At 37.2% G+C, this 15369-nt stretch overlaps 1 pseudogene; it reads right to left on the reverse strand.

Annotated features, from left to right (window-relative positions):
* Positions 1-8068, reverse strand: part of LOC102823238 — a 61116-nt pseudogene extending 53048 nt beyond the window's left edge.
* Between the last annotated feature and the right edge of the window lie 7301 nt (positions 8069-15369).

Consider the following 15369-nt stretch of genomic DNA (forward strand, 5'->3'; position numbering starts at 1 on the left):
CTTTACGGGAGTAGAAAGCCTCATCTTTCTCCCGCGGAGCAGCTGGTAGTTTTGAACCGCTGACCTTAAGGTTCGCAGCCCGATTCGTAACCACTTTAGTAGCCCACAAAAAAAAAAAAAAAAAGTTTAAATGATTATTGCTATATACAGGCACAGTGAAAACAACAATTCTAATATCACCGGAAATATATCTTAAAATTGCATGTTTTAATTTTCTTCATGTTCAGCCTGAACTTGCATAGGAGCAGTTGATAGTCTGTTCTACTGCCTGCCCCTGGCCTTGTTTTGGCTGATGATATGGAGTTTTTCCGGCATCTCTTTCCAAATGAAGTCAGTTTGATTTCTGTGTATTTCATCTGGTGTGGTCTTTTATGTTTTTGAAAAACAGTATTTACAATGAAGAAGCCATTGATCTTACAAAGTTCTATCTTAGGATCTCCATCCAAGGTCGTATTTTCCAACTACTGAAACTTCCTCTTTGTTTCCAACCATTGCATTACAGTCACCAGTAATTATCAATATGTTTTGATTGCATGTTTGATTAATTTCAGACTTAACTAGGTAGAACTCTTCAATTTCATCATCACTGGTTTTAGTCGTTTGTGCATAAATTTGAATAATAGTGGTATTGACCGGTCTCCCTTGTGAGAGTATGGATATTATCCTATCATGGACAGCAATGTACTTCAAGAGAGATGTTGATAATTTGATATATTCTTTTGGATAACGAATGCTATGCCAGTCCTTTTCAATTAGTCATTCCTGGCATAGTAAACCATGTGATTGTCAGATTCAAAATGTCCAATACCAGTCAATTTCAGTTCACTAAGGACCTCTGGTAGCATAGTGGTTACGAATCAGCCTGCGAACCACAAGGTCAACAGTTTGAAACTACCAGCTGTTCCACAGGAGAAAGATGAGGCGTTCTTCTCCCATAAAGATTTACAGCCTCAGACACTCTGTACAGGGTAGCTATGAGTCAGAACGGACTCCACAGCACACAGCCAATGCTTAGATAAACAACAGTACTATCAAAGAGAAAAAGATTGAAGTTTTCAAGGACTTCATTCTAATTGGATCAACTACCAACACTCATGGAAACAGCAGTCAAGAAATCAAATGGCATATTGCATTAGGCAAATTTGTTGCACAAGACCTTTTTAAAGTGTTGAAGAGCAAAGATGTCAGCTTGAAAGATGAAGGTGTGCCTGATCCAAGCCATGGTATTTTCAATAACTTCATATGCCTGTGAAAGCTAAACAGTGAATAAGGAAGACCATAGCAGAATTGATGCCTTTGATCTAAGGTGTTGGATGCGAATATTGAAAGTGCCATGGGCTGGCAAAAGAACCAACAGATCTATGTTGGAAGAAGTGTAGTCAGAGTGCTCCTTGGAGGCCAGGCTCACACATATTGTCAGGAGGGACCAGTCACTGGAGAAAGATATCATGTTTGGTAACGTGGAGGGTCAGAGAAAAAGAGGAAGACCCCCAGAGAGATCGATTGTCAGAGTGGCAGCATTACTGGGCTCAAGTGTGGCAATAGTAGTGAGGTTGGCCCAGGATCGGGCAGTGTTTCGTTCTGTTGTGCATAGCGTCACTATGAGTCGGTACCAACTCGATGGCACCTAACAACAGCAACAATGCTTAGATACCAAGATTTATGTGTCCCATTTTATTTTTAACAATTTCCAATTTTCTTAGATTCATACTGGTATATTACATGTTCTGATTATTAATGGATGCTTACAGCTATTTCTTTTTATTTTGAGTTGTTCCCCATCGGAAAATGAAGGTCCAGAAGGCCTTACTCCATGCACATCATCACAGTCTACTCTAGTTTGGGGAAGTAACTCTTCTCCAGTCATATTTTAAATGCCTTCCAACCTAATGGGCTTATCTTCTGGCACTATATCTGACAATATTTCCATGCTCCTTGCAAGTCAGAGCGGCTTTGTATAAGGTTTCTGAAGAGTGGCTTGTGGATTTGAACCATTGGCTTTTCATTTAGCAGTCCAGTGTTTATTCTACATCACCACACCAGGACTTCTGGTGTGACTCAATGGTTACTGGTAAACCACCGTCCAGGCCATCTAATTATTTTATAAATGAATGGATTTATTCATTGCAAATCCTTGAAGAAGTGACTACTATTTTTGTTTATCTGTTTCATAGATGGGGAATCTAAGAAATGATGTGATTGCTCACAGCCTAACAATAAGAGGAGAAGCAGAGAAAAAGTATAACTATAAGATGTACAGACTGAAAGAGGAGTGATTTGTGGTAATTTGCTGTAATTAAAGGAATCCCTTAATAACCTGTTTAGGCATTGTGATGTGGCAGCCAAGTATAACAGTGTGGGGTTCACACTCATTATCCTGAAACATACTAAACAAAAAGAGCTAATTAGTGTGCTTTTTAAGATAAAGAAATGTGCAGTGTATTTCAGAACTATTTTCACCTAAAGTATTTTATTTTATAATTTTAAAACCTAAAAGTGTTTTGTTTTTTTTATTGGTAAATTATTATGATTTATTTTTTGAATAAAATGTAGACACCTACATTGGGAAGTACTTTTTGTGATAGTGGAGCTTGCAATAAAGAAAAAAATGAGGAGGGAGTTAATTATTAAATAGAAGAAAAGTAGATCATCCCCACATCAATTATAAGAATAATGAATTCATTTATGTGTATCGGAATTCCAAAGAAACAAACAGAAAAATTCCACACCATAGTACTTTTCTCCTCCAATATTGGTGGATAGATTTGGGTGGGTGGGATGAAACTGGGAAGAATTTGAGATGAGAAAAGTAATTTTTTTTGATCCAAAGCCTTATAGCATTACATTGCACAATTCTCATGGGATCATTGCTTCACAAAGCTATTAAAATATTCCAAAACATTGAACTAATACTTATCCTTTTCACATTTATATTACTCTGATGACTCTAGAGTGTGATTTCTTATGGGTAAACAAATTTACATGTTACAATGCAGACTTCCTTACGGATCATTTACTTAACCTAAGAAGAAAGGTGGTCCTTGAACTTGTGTTAGCTACCAAATGTATTAGAGGCTGAATTGTAGCCAACTCACAAAAACCACACAATTAAAAATGGAATTTACTTTTTAAAAAAGAGTGAACTATTTCCATGTAGTTTATTTTCTATTGTGCTTACTTTGAATTATGACCCTTGAAGTTCTAACTGGGAAATGTTTTACCTCAGCTCTGGTAGCGTACTGGTTACAAATTGGGCTGCGAACCGCAAGGTCAGCAGTTCAAAACTACCAGCTGTTTTACGGGAGAAATATGATGGTTTCTGCTCCCATAAAGACTTATAGCCTCAGAAACTCTGTATAGGGTCACTACGAGTCGGAACCAACTCCACGGCACATAACCAGCACCACCAGCAAGTAAGGTAAGTTTAATAAACATATTTCATAAAGAGATTAAATTCCATTTCCAAAGCACTCAATAAGCTAATGTATATCATGTTAATAATATATTAAAATTCTGCTATCGTAATAGTTTAGAATTTATTTTTAGAAATAAGTTTTTTCAATTTCATGAACACAAATCTTTATTTGTGACTAGAAAACAGTACAAAATAAATACACACTTGTTGAAAATTCTTATGTTTGATAATAGGGAAAATACTCTAAACAAGATAGGATGGTCTACATCCTATATATTTAGAATGCTTATATTTTTAATTTTATAAAAATATAACTGAAAAACATTATGTTAGAATGGAATACATTAAAAATTATAAAAAAGTATTTGCTTTCTACAATACCTAAGATTAATTATGATATATAAAACCTTAGTTCTTTGTTGTTGTTAAGTGCCATTGAGTCAGTTCTGAATCAATGACCCCATATAGGGTTTCCAAGACTGTAATTGTTTGTGGGAACAGAAGTCCTCATCTTTCTCCTGAGGAGCAGCTAGTGGGTTCAAACCCTAGACACTGTGGCTTACAGTCCAGTGCTTATCCTATATAGCAACCTCACTCATAAAATCTTAAGTGAATGAAAACTGATTAAATGTGAAGTAACTACATTCAGTGATTTAAAATTGTCTGTATGAAACTGTCTTCTAATAAGTGAAAATATTTATCAAAAGAAGTGAAAAGTCAAGTATACTCACACTATTGTTGTTAGGTACTGTCAAGTTAGGGAGGAAGTCCATAGTGCATTGAAGGAATTGGCAAATAACAAGGCACCAGGAATTGATGGAATAAAAATTGAAATCTTTCAATAAAGTGAGGCAGCACAGGAGACATCCACTCATCTCTGCCAAGAAATTTTGAAGACAATTATCTGGCCAACTGATTGGAAGAAATCCATATTTGTGCCCATTCCAAAGAGCGGTAACCCAACGAAATGTGGAAATCATCGGACAATCTCTTTGATATCACATGTGAGTAAAGTTTTGCTGAAGGTATTACAGAAATGGCTACAATTATACATTGACAGAGAACTTCCAGAGGTTCAAACCAGATTCAGAAGAGGCCGTGGAATGAGCGATATCATTGCTGATGTCCGATGGATCTTGGCTGAAAGCAGAGAATATCAGAAAGATGTTTACCTATGCTTTATTGACTACGCAAAGGCTTTCGATTGTGTGGATCATGACAAGCTATAGACAACATTGCAAAGCATGAGTATTCCAAAACACTTAATTGTACTCCTGAGGAATCTGTACCTGGACCAAGAAGCAGTTGTTCGAACAGAACATGGGAACACTAAATGTTTTAAAATTAAGAAAGGTGTGCGACAAGGTTGTATTCTTTCACTATACTTATTCAACCTGTATGCTGAGCAAATAATCCGAGTAGCTGGTTTATATGAAGAAAAACATGGCATCAGGATTGGAGGAAGACTCATTAACAACCTGTGATATGCAGATGATACAACCTTGCTTGCTGAAAGTAAAAAGGACTTAAAACATTTACTGATGAAGATCAAAGAGCACAGCCTTCGGTATGGATTTCATCTCAATGTCAAGAAAACAAAAGTCCTCACCACTAGACCAATAAACAACATTCTTATCAATGGAGAAAAGATTGAAGTTGTCAAGGACTTCATTCTTCTTGGATCAACTATCAACACTCACAGAAACAGCAGTCAAGAGATCAGACGATGTATTGCATTAGATACAAGACCTTTTTAAAGTGTTGAAGAGCAAAGATGTCAGCTTGAGGACTAAGGTGCGCCTGACACAAGCCATGGTATTTTCAATAACCTCATATGCATGTGAAAGCTGGACAGTGAATAAGGAAGACCATAGAAGAATTGATGCCTTTGAGTTATGGTGTTGGAGGAGAATATTGAAAGTGCCATGGGCTGTCAAAAGAACCAATAGATCTGGTTTGGAAGAAGTGCAGCTAGAGTGCTCCTTAAAGGCCTAGATGACCAAACTTTGTCTCTCATACTTCGGACATATTGTCAGGCGGGACCATTCGTTGGAGAAGGATATCATGTTTTGTAAGGTGGAGGGTCATAGGAAAAGAGGAAGACCCCAACAAGATGGATTGGCCAAGTGACAGCATCTATGGACTCAAGTGTGTCAACAATACTGAGGTTGGCCCAGGATCGGGCAGTGTTTCATTCTACTGTGCATAAGGTCACTACGGGTCGGGACCAACTAGATGGCAACTAACAACAACAACAACTGTCGAGTTGGTTCAGACTCAAAGTGATTTACACACAACTGACCAAAACACTGTCCAGTCCTGTGCCATCCTCACAATTGTTGTGTTTAAGCCCATTGTTGTTCACAGTGTCAATTCTTCTCATTGGGAGTCTTCCTCTTTTTTGTTGAACCTAAATTCACATTAGGCAAAATAATTATAGATGCAGAACTCATTTTACCTAAATGCAAAGATAATAATGATCCACTAAAATGCTTATCATGAAGCAATGTAATCTCCTTTAGTAGACTGTCAACATTCTTTCAAGCTATGTCTTTTATTTTCATTGGATAAAAGAATAAATATATCAATAAATGTACAGATAGATACATATGTGAAAAGATAAAGCAATTAAAGAAAATTTTATACACATCAGTAATGGCCACATTCCTATCTAGATAACAAATAGAAGAATTTAGGCAGCACTAAGATTTAGTTTTGGAGTCCTGGTATGACACTGTGGTCTAATGCATCAAAACGCAAAGTCATTTGAACTGCAAGGTCAGTGGTTCAAGCTCACCAGCTGCTCCTTGGTAACCCTATAGAGGGTTGCTATGGGTCAGAATCGACTCGATGGCACTTAACAACAACAACAAGTATTTAGTTTAATTTTATCAGGATTTTACTGAAAATCTGGAACTTAGAACCAACAAAGCAATGTAGTTTGTAAAATGCAGGTCATGGAATAAGTTCCATAAAAACTAAGAGTTGTGTAGCACTGTTCTTATAATTTATAGTTACTGCCAGAAGTAAACAGTGTGAAGTGAGGGCAAGTGTCAGAAGGGGCTCTAGCTAACTTTTTACAAAACTGTGGTACTGGAAGCATTTGTGACATCTATAAAGATGTATTGTTTTTGACAAGTGACAAAGATAAAAACAAAGGATAGATTTGGCTATGCTAGACTATTTTTGCTAAACATCAAGTGGGAGACATATCTTAATATTTATATAATACAGTGAAGAATAAACCAGTTTGGTTGAATTTTCCCCTTTGAACTGGATATTAAGAAAATATGCTTTTGATAAAATGCAAATGATCCTTACTTTGTAATTTAAATAATATGCAATTATAAGCACTTCATATATAACTGTATGCTCTGGAATGTACCCCTAAAAAGATGTCCAGAGTGAAGATTTGTTTTTAAAGCATTTCCCTGGGATTGGCAGCAAACCAAGCATGAATTACAAGATTTGCTTACACCCATTTTCTTATTCAGCAATTGTTTAAAATTTGTTACAAAGCATTTATGTTAGAGGAAAAAGAATTTTAGACAAAGGCAAAAAGGATGAAAAACAATAGTTAAATAAATGGAGGCCATGTAATTTTACACTTGCTACAAATGGCTCACAGAATGTCTATATATTTAATTGTCACAGCAAAAAAATATATTGCATTTTATTCACTGGATTAAAAATCATCTAATAAACTGTTTAATCTTAATTGTTAAAATTTTCTTCATGTTAAGATCTGACATCAAGACTTTATGACTCCCCCCAAAATACATTATAGTTAAGGAAAGCTTTAAAAATATTTCTATAGTAAATATCACTATAAATGTTGCCATGGAGTCAGTTCCTCCTCATGAGACCTATATGTGTTTCAGAGGAAAACTGTGCTCATTAGAATTTTCAGTAGCTGAGATCTTTCCGGTCACCAGGTTTTTATTGACAGATCTTTCTTTTAAAGTGTGGCTGGATGGATTTGAACTACCAAGCTTTAGGTTAGTAGTGGAGCACACATAGTTTGTGCCACTCAGGGACCATAAAACAATCACTATGGCATTTTGCATATAATTAATAATGTGAAATTCAGTAACAGCATTTCTATGGGATATGGGTGAAAAATAAACCAGTAAAATAAGTACTCAGGTATCTGATAACCTGATTTAATTAAAATAAATGTTCTCAACCAACAATCAATATGGCCATGGGGAGTCAGGTGATGGGTTCAAGGATTGACAGAGTTACTTAAAATTTCATGCAAAATATCATGTGCGTTTTGAGTATGCCTTTTTTTTTTTTTTTTTTTACTTTAGGAATCACATGTTGTTGTTGCTAAAAGCCATTGAGTCATTGTGACTCTGTATGTGGTTTCTGAGGAGAGACTGGTACGTTTGAAGCACGAACATCATAAGTCAAACTGATCAATGCTTATTCTAAAGCACCACATGAGGACTCCTAGAAATCACACAATATTCCCCAAATGACCTGTTGTTGTTAGGTGCCATTAGTTGAATCTGACTCAGAGTGACCCTACAAACAACAGAAGGAAACTCTGCCTGGTTCTCTGCCACCCTTACAATCTTGTTATATTTGAATCCACTGCTTCAATCACTGTGTTAATCCATGTTGTTGGAGGTCTTCCTCTTACCCCATGACCGTCTATTTCACCTACCTTGATGTTTTTTTCTAATGACTGGTCCTTCCTGATGATATGTAATATGTTCAATGTATGTGAGACAAAGTGTCATCATCCTTGAATCCAAGTAGTTGTTTTTGCTTTTGTTTTAAGTGCTATCTAGTCCTAGTGTGGAACTATGGGTTAATGCACCAGACTGCAAAGCCATTTGAACTGCAAGGTTAGTGGTTCAAGCTCACCAGCCGCTCCTAGGAAACCCTATACAGGGTTTCTATGGGTTGGGATTGACTTGACAGCACTTAACAGTCCGACTCATAGTGACACTACTAAAATGCCAACCTTTTGGTTTGAAGTCCAGTGCAGATGCTACAGTGACACATCAGTGGCACAAGCAGTAGTATGGCTATACTTCCTCCAGGACATAGTTGTTCGTTCTTCTAACAGTCCACTTTACCAAGCATGATATCCTTTCCCATGGTGCCTCCTGATGACATCTTCAAAGACACAAAGTCTTACTATCCATAATTCTAAAGAACATTCTGGCTGTACTTCTTCTAAGACAGATATGCTAATTTTTCATGGTACTTTGAATATTTTCACCAACATCCCAAGTCAAATATATCAATTATTCCCTGATTTTCCTAATTCACTGTCCAATTTTCACATGCATATGAGAAGATTGAAAATACTATAATTTATGTAAGCCCTCCCCCCACCCCTTAATCCTCAAAGTTGCATCTTTGATGTTTGACACTTTAAAGAGATTTTCTGCAGTGGATTTAGTAAATGTAATACTTTGATTTCTTGTGTTATGCTTTCTTGAGCACTGATTGCGGATCCAAGAAAAATAAAATAATTGATAACTTCAATCTGTTCTTCATTTATCATGGTGTTGTATATATGTCCAGTTGTAAGGATTTTTGTTTTCTTTATTTGAACTGTAACCCATACTGAAGGCTGTATTCTTTTATCTTAATCAGAAAGTGGGTCACGTGTATCCTCCTTGCTTTTAGCAAGCAAGTTCTGCATCTGCATATTATAGGTTGTTAATGAGTCTTCTTCCAATCCTGATGTCTTTTATATAGTCCAGCTTCTCAGATTATTTGCTCAGCATAGAGATTGAATAAATACGGTGAAAGGCTAAAACCCCAGCACACACAGTTTCTGACTTTTAAACTACTCAGTATCCCCTTGTTCTGTTCAAACAACTGTTGTTTGGTTTATATACAGGTTCCCAAGAACACAATGTAATAGTCTGGAATACACATTCTTCTCAATGTAACCCATTGTCCATTATGATCCAAATGGGAAGATGTCTTTTCGTAGACAATAAAACAGAAGTAAACATCTTTGTAGTATTTTCTGCTTTTAGTCAATATCCAACTGATGTCACTAATGATATTGTAGTTTCATGTCCCTTTCTAATTCCAGCTTGAATTTCTGGCAGCTTACTGTCATTTTGCTGCTGCAGCTGTTTTTGAATTATCATCATTAAAATTATATGATATTAAAGATATCATTTGATAATTTCTGCATTCTGTTGGATCACCTTTCTTTAGAATAGGCACAAATATGGAACTCTAAAAGTTGGTTGGCCAGGTAGCTGTAGCCCAAATTTCTTATCATAGACTACTGAGTGTGTGATAAGAAACTGCACTAGTTTATTGAAACATATCAATTAGATTTAAAAAATTCCACAAGTCTTGGTTTTGCTAGTTCATCTTGGACTTCTTCCTACAGTACCATTGATTCTTGATCATACGTTACATCCTTAAATGGTTGAATATTGACTAATTAAACTTGGCACACTGACTCTGTATATTCCTTTTATCTTTCTATGATGCTTCCTGCATTATTCAATATTTAGCTTACTATTGATTTGTTGGTGTTGTCGAATTATCTCTGAATCATAGAGACTGTAAGTACAACAGAGAGAAACAGTGTCCAATCCTGACGCATGCTCACAATTATTATTACTCTTGAGACCATTTCTACTGCCAATGTAGCAATTCAATTCATTGAGAGTCTCTTCTATTTTGCTGGCCCTCCACTTTACCAAGCATAATGTCCTTCTCTAATATGTTTGAAGTCTGAGACATGAAGTCTTCCCATCCTTGCTTCTATAGATCATTATAAGGAGCAAAATTAAATCTTTAACAAGTTTAAGTTTGTCTCCATTTATCATGATGTTATTTAATGTTCCAGTTGTAATTTTTGTTTTCTTTACATTGTGATGCAATCCATACTGAAGGCAGTGGTCTTTGAGCTTCAACAGTAAGGATTTTAACTCTTCTTCACTTTAAACAACCAAGACTGTATCATATTCATGTTATGCCTTTTTCATATAATCCAGTACACAAATTGAATAAGTAGAGTGAAAAAATACAAACCCAGCACAAAACTTCTAATTTTAAACCATTCAGTATCTCTTTATGACTATCTCTTGGTCTGTGTACAGATTTCTCAAAAGCACAATTAAATGTATTAGAATAACCATTCTTTGCAATGTTATCCATAGCTTGTCATGATGCACATTTGAAAGCCTTTGCATAATCAATAAAGTAAAGATATTTCTGGTATTTTCTGTTTTCTGCTTAGATACATCTTACCTTAGTAATTATATTCACAGTCCTACCTCCCTTTCTGAATCTGGCTTGAGTTTCTGGCATTTCCCCTGCCAATGTAATGTGGCACCCATTTTAAAATTATTTCCAGCAGAATTTTACTTACATGTGATATTAGTGATATTGTTCAATGATTGCTGAATTTTGTTGGGCCACCTTTTTGAAGAATGGATCTAAGTGTGTTGCTGTTGTTATGTATCATCGAGTCAGTTCCAACACAGAGTGACACAGTATAGGATTTTGAGCAGCTCCTGGTAAATATGAACTGCTGACCTTGCAGTTCAAATAAACCTTATGATCAAGTGATAATCCTACAGCACCACACCAGGAATGTTTTTGGAATAGGCACAAATATGGGTCTCTTCAAATTGGTTGATAGTTTTTTACCAAATTCCATGGCAAAGATGAGTGAGTGACCCCAGTAGGATAATCACTTGTTATCCATAGCTTGTCATGATCTACAAAATCAAAAACCTTTGCATAGGCAATAAAGCATAAATAAATATCTTTAGGAAAATCTGCTGCACAAAACCTTTTTAAAGTGTTGAAAAGCAAAGATGTCTGCTTGAGGACTAAGGTGTGCCTGACCCAAGCCATGGTATTTTCAATAACCTCATATGCATGGGAAAGTTGGACAGTGAATAAGGAAGACGGTAGAAGAATTGATGCTTTTGAGTTATGGTGTTGGAGGAGAATATTGAAAGTGTCGTGGGGTGCCAAAAAACCAACAGATCTGTGTTGGAAGAAGTGCAGGCAGAGTGTTCCTTGGAGGCCAAGATGGCCAAACTTCACCTCTCATACTTCGAACATATTGTCAGGAGGGACCAGTCACTGGAGAAAGATATCATGTTTGGTAAGGTGGAGGGTCAGAGAAAAAGAGGAAGACCCCCAACGAGATGGATTGGCCATGTGACAGCATCGGTGGACTCAAGCATCGCAACAGTAGTGAGGTTGGCCCAGGATCGGGCAGTGTTTCGTTCTGCTGTGCATAAGGTCGCTATGAGTTGGTACCGACTCTATGGCACCTAACAACAACAAACATCTTTCTGGTATTCCTGGCTTTCAGGCAAGATCCATCTGGTGTCAGCAATGATATCTCTCATTCCATGTCCTCTCATGAATCTGACTTGAACCTCTGGAAGTTTTTTGTCAAAGTACGTTTGTAGCTGTTTTGGATTATCTTTAATAAAATTTTACTTTCATGAGCTATTAATGATATTGTCCAGTGACTTTCGCATTCCATTAGGTTACCTCTCTTTGGAATGGGCACAAATATGTATCACTTCAAGTCAGTTGGCCAGGTAGTTTTCTTCCAAATTTCTTGGTATAGATGAGTGAGGCCCTCCAGTGCTGCATTAGTTTGCTGAAAGATTCTATTTGCATTCCATCAATTCCTGGGGCTTCATTCATTGCCAATGATTTCAATTCACCTTGGACTTCTTCCTTCAGGATAATAAGCTCTTGATCATATGTTACCTTTTGAAATAATTGAACATCGGTAATTTCCTTTTGGTACAGTGACGGTGTATTCCTTCCACCTTCTTTTGATGCATTCTGCATCATTCAATACTTTGCCCATAGAATCCTTCAATATTTCAAGTCGAGGTTAGAATTTTTCTTCAGCTCCCTCATTTTGAGCATGTTCTTCCCTTTCGGTTTTCTAACTCCAAGTCTTTGCACATTTTGTTTTAATATTTGACGTTCTCTATTCAAACTGATCTTTGAAGTTATCTATTTAGTTCTTTTACCTCCTCACTTCTTTCATTTGCTTTAACATCTCTATGCTGGCAAACAAATTTCAGAGTCTCTTCTGACATCCATTTTGGTCTTTTCCTTCTTTCTTGTCTTCTTAATGACCTTTTGCTTTCTTTCTGTATGCTCTTCTTGATGTCGTCCCACAAGTCTTCTGGTCTTCTTTTTCACAACTAATGTGTTATATCTGTTTTTCAGATGATCTCTAAATTCAGGTGGGAAATATTCAAAGTCATATTTTGGCTCTTGTGGTCTAATTTTCATTTTCTTCAGCTTTAATCTGAACATGAATATGAACAATTGATGGTATGTTCCACAGTCTTCCCCTGGTCTTGTTTTGAATGATGGTATGAAACTTTTCTATTGTCTATTTCCATAGATGTTGTCAATTTGATTTCTATGTATTCCATCTGCAGAAGTCTGTGTGTATGGTAGTCTCTTATGTTGTTTAAAGAAGGTATTTGCAATGAAGAAGTCATTGGTCTCGCAAATCTCTATCATGTGGTATCCAGGCAATATTTTCCAACAATATTTTCCAACGATTATTCCTGTTTGTTTCCAACCTTTGCAATCCAATCACTAGTAATTGTCAACACATCTTGATTGCATGTTTAAACAATTTCAGAGTGAAGAAGTTGGTAATTCTTCAATTTGACCATCATTGACTTTAGTGGTTTGTGCGTAAATTTGAATAATAGTGGTATTAATGGGTCTTCCTTGTAGGCACATGGAAATTTTCTTATCACTTCAGCAATGTACTTCAAAAAAGATCTTGATATGTTATTTTGATGATGATTATGATATCATTCCTCTTCAATTTGTCATTGCAGCATAGTAATCCATAAGATTGTCAGATTCAAAATGGCCAATACCAGTCCATCTTAGCTCACTAATGCCTAACATACCAAATTTTATTCATTCTATTTAATCTTAGCAATTTCCAATTTTCATTGACACATACTTTGTACATTCCATGTTCCAATTATTAATTATTGTTTCTAGCTTTTTGCTTCATTTTGAGTAATGCCCTATCAGTGAATGAAGATCTCGGAAGATTTACTCCATTTGCCTCCTCATAGTCAACTGTTTTGTCTTTTTTTTAAATGTTATATTGTGAATTATGTGATAGTTTACACCGGAGAACATTAGCTTTACATTCATTCTACCACATATCATTTCATTGCCATGGTTATAATCCTCTGCATGCATCATCAACCAACCAAACGGTATACCCTGCAAGCTAACCTCTGGTTATCAACAAACAGCCCCTCTCCTTCTCTGAATCTAGACTCCCCAGTGACTCCATCTCATCACATCACCGTCTCTGTGTCAATCTCTGGCATCACTGTTTCTCTGGGAAGGGTCCCGCATTCTGCTCTTCTCCTTGGATGGTCACAGGGACTTGCAGCCCTGGACTGCAAAGTCAATCACTCCCCTCCTTTTGCTACAAAATGTCTACCTTTACATTTTCAACCCTCACAGTCAGTCCTGATAACAACTATTGTACCACAAGAGACCTATCCCCATCTCCTTTCATCAGCCCTGCCCAAACAGATTGGATACTATTCAGTGGAGATTCTACCATCCTCCTTGCCCTCTGATCTAGGCTCCTTCTTGAAAGCTTTTAAGCCAGTCACTTCTTGCCCCCCATTTTGAGTAGCCAATGTCCCAGTTGCCCATCCCTGTCTACTTTGAGTATGGAAGGGGTGGAAATGATCCTTGCTGTAAAGATTTGTTCCCTCTTTTGAGCAACTGCATCCATAGGAGTAGGTCCAGTTCATCAAATTGTATCACATTACTTTTTTTCCCTCTTCTTTCTTCTTCTATGTGAGCTCTGATCATCCCGCCATTGAAGCTAGATCAAGTGGGTATTCCAATCAGTTATAGGCAGAAGACGGACTTACAAGCTTTCTGAGGTGATATTTCTGGCTATTCCTTTTTATCCCCCTCGAGTGTCTATTTAATAATGGTATGCCAGGGAAACCAAGATTCAAAAGACAGTCAATGTCTGTTGTACCTTGGTTTTCCGTGCATTAACAGATTGAAATACCTAAAATGGGGCTACCATGTGTCCATTGAAGGAGGTTTCCTGAGGAGCCTCTGCATTACATAAGACTATAGGTGGAAGCCTGAGCCACATCCAGATCTTCAAAGACGGGAAGTTTTCCACTTGAAAGGACGAACAGACCAGCCTGGAGCAGCTAGAAAACCAGAAGAGACTTCTTGAAAGAAAGACCTACAGAAAAAATACAAAACAATAAGGGCAGTCCGACTGTTACTACAAGAACAAACAAGTTGCTTGCCCAGGAGACATCAAGGCAAGTGGTTGGGTCCTCTCAGTGCAAATCCTCTTCCAAAACTAAGACGCAATGGGAATACACGCTCATCATCCATAAGGGGAAGTGAGGGAAGAACATCGACGAAGCAGCAAGCTAAGTCCTACATCATTCAGCAGACTCCTGTGATCCCAGGTGGAGACCTGGTCGGCCTGCTGCGTGGCAAGACCTGGGGTCTCATGGGCTCAGAGTCAAAGCCATAGAGGACTAGAGTGGAGAGTGAAGCATCCAGCTGATAAGAGGAGGGTGGACAGAAACAAGAACACCCACACTTTCAGATGATACCCACTTGACCTGGCTTCAATGACTGGATGAACAGAACTCAACCTGAAGAAGAAAGAAGAGGAAAAAAGTGTCATTTGATACAATTTGATAAACTTGACCTCCACCTATAAATGCAGTAGCTCAAAAGAGAAAACAAATCTCTGCTGCAAGAATTATTCCCAACTCCTCCACACACAGAGTAGACAGGGATGGGCAACTTGGACATTGGCTACCCAAAATGGGGGGAGGGATACAAAGGAAAGAAGTGACTGGCTTACAAACTTTCAAGAGGAACCTAGATCCAAAGGGTGTGGAGGAAGGTAGAGTCTCCAGTGAATAGTA

This window comes from Chrysochloris asiatica, unplaced genomic scaffold (genome assembly GCF_000296735.1).
Source record: "Chrysochloris asiatica unplaced genomic scaffold, ChrAsi1.0 scaffold00120, whole genome shotgun sequence".
Lineage (NCBI taxonomy): Eukaryota > Metazoa > Chordata > Mammalia > Afrosoricida > Chrysochloridae > Chrysochloris > Chrysochloris asiatica.